This window comes from Echinops telfairi, unplaced genomic scaffold, assembly GCF_000313985.2.
Source record: "Echinops telfairi isolate 266 unplaced genomic scaffold, ASM31398v2 ScPeMD7_5868;HRSCAF=6743_1, whole genome shotgun sequence".
Classification (NCBI taxonomy): Eukaryota; Metazoa; Chordata; class Mammalia; order Afrosoricida; family Tenrecidae; genus Echinops; species Echinops telfairi.
In genome coordinates this window covers 1764240-1770043 of record NW_022109768.1, presented here as the reverse complement: position 1 = coordinate 1770043, position 5804 = coordinate 1764240, and positions in this window count along the sequence as shown.

Below are 5804 nucleotides of genomic sequence, written 5' to 3'. Positions count from 1 at the left end.
CTCCATCGCTTGGCTATGTCATGTGTTATAGAGCTGAACAGTTCCATAGTGTTTCCGGAGCATCATGTTTGTGGAAGCACATCTCTTGTCTTCCACAGGAATGCAGGCTGGATTTATCCCATCATTCCTCATTGGAACAGTCCCAGCTGTTTGTGCCACCTAGAAAAATTCATTGTCCCTAACCTTCCAAAACACACTCACGGCCACACAGACAATTCTGACTCACAGTGTTCTTCTATAGGTGTCTGAGATCAAAATCTATACAGGAGCAACCAGCCTCATTTCCCTCTTGCAGATGTGCCTGTGGGGTTGAACTGCCAGCCTTGAGGGTAGCAAATGAAGCCAGAATTCATTTCTTTCCCCCTAGAAATGAACCAAATCAAGCAGATGCCATCAAACCCACACCAACTCCTGCAGACTCCATGTGTGTCAGAGCCCAGGGATGTGGCAGAGGGGTTTCAGTGACTGGTTTCTCCAAGTGCATCACCCAGGCTTTCTTCCCTGGAGACTCCGAGTAGACACAAACTTCCAGTCTCTCCACGAACACCTATCCATGGTAACCATCTAGTGCGCAGGCACATCAAAAGCGAAGCAAGGCACACATGTGTGCATGTACACACACTTAGAAAAGTCAGAACCTATATAAGTTGGAACTCTTTCAGAGAAGGAAAACTCAAAACTATAAAGTAAGGTTGAGTTTCTAACTATAACATGAGAAACCACACAGTTGAATTTGTAAAATTTGCAGGACCCAGAAAAATAAAGTCATTCTGTTAATTTTCAGCTATCAAGTTTTTATGTGAATCGTACAGATATACTGTAACCTAACTGGACTTTTCACAGTAGCTAGAGAATAAAATTAATAGCAACTTTAATAGATCTTTAAGAGAGATGTTGTATATAAATAGCGTAATGTTCTTTCTGAGTTTTCATGGAAGATGAACAGGTATCCTAAAGATTTTTAAGATGTACAATATTTGAGAAATTAAAAAAGATTTATTACATTCTAATTCGCATAATATTGTACTGTTTAGCATAATCTAGTAGGAATAGATATTCAGTGGCTTCAAAAGGTTCATGGATAAATTCCATGATCTTTATTCCATATTTCCATGATCTTTTTGAAAGCCCCTTGTGAATTCATGGCATGAAGGATTGGCTACCAATGAGCTCCTTGTATCTCAGTTAGATAATACTTGATAAATATCAATCATTTTGCCTACCATTGGATTCCATATGGTGACCGTATGTGATTTCAGAGTAAAACTATATTCTAAGATTTTCAATATCCAACATCAGAAGTTGGTTGCTTTTTTCTAAGGTACTTCTTCGTTGCCTTCAGTCTGCAATCTTTTGTTAGACAGCTGAGCACTCAGTTGTTTGCACTACTCAGGGACTCCACTTAAGGACCTACATCTTGAAGTGTGAATGCTTGCGGTCAGAGCCCTGTATCGCCTGATGGGTCCTGAATTAGCTTCCCTTACAAATGGGTGGGTCTTTTCTGGGGCTGCTTTTCTTTCTCTGTTGGTCTCTTCTGTGTTCCTGTAATGATGCTTTATTGATGTGGGATATATGAGCAAAGGCACCCTTTTGTCACAGTGGGCTAAATATTGGGCCGCTGACTGTAACATCAGCTGTTCATACTCACCAGAAATGTGCAGGAGAAGGTGAGTCTGCCTTGCTCCAGTAAAGACGTACAGGCGTGGGAGTCCTACAGGGAGTTCTACTCTGTCTGACAGCTCTGCTGTGAGTTGGACCAGATGTGGTGGCAGGGAGTTATGTGTGGACAAGGCCAGGCCTTATTCTTAACCATTTATTGGTTATTTGAGGCTAAATTCAATTAGATTCAAATTTTTGTGCACTCTTTTGTGAAGTGCAAAAAAAATTGTAACAGTTTTGGGAACCGATCTATTTGTGGAGGAGAGTAGTTTTGGAACATGCTACCTTTTTATTGACTTCAGTCCTTTTGTATTTCTTCATTGATGAGTCAATGACACACCTTTCTGACATCCTTTATACTTTATTTGGTCAACCTGGGGTTTTAACTATTCTTAAAACATATCAAGTGTACTCCCTCCTGATGCCCTGTGGTCTGGTATTTTCTCCTCCTGGAACAAACTCTTTTGGGCTATCCCTTAGTTAATTCCATCACATCCTTCAAATCACTATTTTCAATGAATCAAATTAATTGGACATTACTAAGCACAGAGGACGAAAAACTCCCCTAAACAAAAGTATCCCATAAGCAGATACACAGAATGATTTCACTGTAGAAATCAGCTGAGAGTACCTATGTGTACCTTCCCCTTGTTTTGAGGACAGATGTTTGCTCTGGGTCCTAATTAGATTAATTAATTAGAGGCAGTGAAAAGAATCCCTTTTTTGTTGTTAGCTGCCATCTAGTTTTCTCCAGTTTATATCAACACTATGCACCCATGGTGATGTAGTGGGTTATGCGTTGGGTTGGTAACCACACATTCAGCACTTCAAAACCATTAGCTGGTCCCCAGGAGAAAGATGAGGCTTTCTACTCCTTTAAAGAGTTGTAGTTTCAGAAACACACAGGGCCTGTGCTACTCTGCCCTATAGGGATGTTTTGAGTCAGAATTGACTCAGTGACAGTTATGTGTTTATTTATTTTTTAAAGTACAACAGAACAAAAGCGTGCCTCGTTCCTTAAGACTGGAATGGTGACTTTGGGCTCTTCACATATTGGTCATAAACCTGAAAGCCCCCATTTGCATTGCTCATTAACTATTGCTTGTTTTGTTTTATTTTCTTGCTAGTGTTTCTTCATGCTCTTTTTATCTTTCCAGTGTGGGAGTTTCCATGTATTCTTATTGCTAATGAGCTTTTCATTTGATAAATGACCATGGAGCTTTCCTTTCCTGGCCACGAAGACCTGAGTTCTCTTTGACTCCTTTTGCCTGTACATTGAGAGTTGAAGTCTTTGAGCAACTGAAATCTGAGCATTTGCAAACTCATCACAGGACCCTCCCATGTTGTTAGAATGTCTTGATCATACCAGGGTTCACTGTTTCCTAACGTGATCATTTTTGTTTCTCCCTACACTAGCTCACGACATGTAAACATGATTGAGTGACTGGTTAGGCTCCACCCCGGTTGCATTTCTCCTAACATAACATAAAAGTTATGACCATTTGACATTATGTTTTTGCTCCTGTTACTTGCGGTGGATTCATTTTCAACTCACAGCCACCTCATATGTCCAGGGTAGAATTCTTGGTTTTGGAATGGTGTGCCCTCTCAGAACAGATTGGTCTTGTTTTGTTTTGATTTGTTCAATGCTGTGTCTGCTTTGTCTGTGTGTTTATATTATCTCAACCTCTAATAAATGCAAGAGCCGGATATATGGGCCTGAGGTAAGCAGTATTTATCTGAGACTCATGACTTTTCCAGGAAAATGAGTTCCAGTTATCTGAATTCAATAGGTTGTTTTCTTCATCTCCTATTCATACTGCAACGAAGATCTCTAGATCATCTCTGTAACTGATGACTGACAGAACAACAAGCCATCAGCATATGACCAGAAATGTAGTTGCCAGACATTTAGTTGTAGACTCATGGACCTGCATGCTGACCTGTTTCAACAACGTACCATTTGAGCAGTACTGAGCATGTACTTAATGGTTGGTGACTTTCTTCAGCTGTATCCTATTGGAAACAACATCTGCTTAAAAGAGACAAGAGGACTAAATGAGCCAATGTAGCCAAATCTTTTTGGAAATTGCTTCAAAATTGTGGTTGCTGAATAAATGCCATGTTTTACCATGAACATGCTCTGTGAAAGAGACCCTAGTGGTTCATTGGTGTAATTGATTGGTTGCTGACCATACCCTCTGTGGTTCAAGCATACCAGGCACATCAAGGGAGGACGGTGAGGCTGTTGGCGCCCATAAAGAATGAGTTTGGAAACACTAACGAGCAGTTTCACTCACTGTTATATGGTCAAAATGTGTTAGAATTGACCTGAAAGCACTGCATTTGGTTTTTGTTCATCATAAAGGAATGGAATTTAGACTTGCGAAGGCTTTAAAATATGTCACTTGGTGCACTGCTGTGGATGAGATTTTTGAAACGCTAATTGGATTGACATTTACATTACACTGTCATAGCAGAATTGTAGAGTGACCGTGGCCGCTCATGTCACTGTATGTTATAGCTAGTTGGCGATGCTGGTGTGAGGTGTCATTGTGTCCATTCCAGCACCTAAACCCCCATCTATAGCAGAACGAAGCACTGCCCTGTCCTGCACCTCCTCGCAAATGTTCCCATGTTTGAGCCCATTGTGACAGCCCCTGTGTCGATCCATTTTGTTGAAGTCCTTTCTATTTTTTGCCTCTCTTTTCCCTTACCAAGCCTGATGGCCTTCTCCAAGGACTGGTCTCTCCTGAAAAAAGTGGGAAGAAAAGTATGACAAGTCATAGAGGCCAGCCCCACAGCTGAGAGAATGCTAGTGGTCATCATGTTCAGCTAGTCTGCCTTTCATCATCTGTAAATGTGAAAAAACTTGGAGTGGCCCATCTCAAAGCCTGGTGTGTAAGTCCTTGCACAGTTTAACAGTTAAATGCATTGCAGTTCAGTCAACTTAAAAGAAAATTGGAATCTAACTACTTTTTGCCAATCAGCCAAAAGAAGGGTATGTTAGGCAGGGTTCTCTAGAGAAACAAAACCAGGACACTTAGGACTTTATATATATATATATAACATAAGAAATAAACAACTAATTAATCTATAGAGCAGTACAATTGGCTCAGTGCAACTCACTTCCAAGAAACAGTTAATACACTGGCAGTCCTTTAAGTCTTGAGGGCCACCGGGTGCGAGTCAAGGAAGCAGACAGCTGAGTCCTCTGTAGAGCAATTCAGGTGTCTAGCCACAGGCAGCAAACAGCAAGGCAGGTCACCAACTGTTAGCCACATGACAGGGTTCAACAGTCTCCAGCCCAAACAATGTATACTCCAGTAGCGTGGCGTAGCAGGTCTTGAAGGAACCTCAAACTACAGCGACACAGTCCACAGGTTAGGTGTCGCACAGGTAGTGTATCTTGCAAATTGAGGCAGAGAACCAGCTAAGGCAGCCGCACACTGGTCCAATCATCGAAGAGCAAGAGACAAGGAAGGCAAGGCTGGCCGAGCCATTTATCTCTCTGCCCTTCAATTAATCCCACATGTGTTCATTGGCCAGGTTGGCACAATAAACCTATCACAAAGGGCATGCTATTATGATACTTCACATATTGTGCTTTTTTGTCAGTATATCTTCTGAGTTTAGTGTGTAATTTATGTGAGTATCCAGGTCTTTTTTGAGGGGAGCAGTTCATAATAATTACATGACGGTAGCTTTGTGTCTCAAGAGTGGGAAAATTTTGTGGATGCCTATATTCTCCTGTTTCCCTTTTCAATAGCCTAGTCTGTCTCCATGAAGGTACAAAATACACAAGTGTGCAACCATAGAGTGAGTGAAAAGTAGGGGAGTAACCTAGAAACAGTACAGAAAATGTCATAATTCCCCCAAATAATCCTCTGTGTCAGTAGGTAACATGCTAGCTCTTGATGCAAGAGAATACCATGAGTTCAGGACTTTGGCTTGCTACTTTGTTGGTTCATACAGTAGCTCTCCAATGGCTAATGAGGGGCTACAAGGAAAAATTAAAATTCTGCAGTGTTTCCCAGTTGTTATCTTGCTTTCACCCTGTGCTTCATGTTCTGATAAATATTCTGGTTGGTCCTCTGCAAGGCGGTGAATTTCTCCCCTCCCTCCAGTGGAAGAGAGGATGTGAA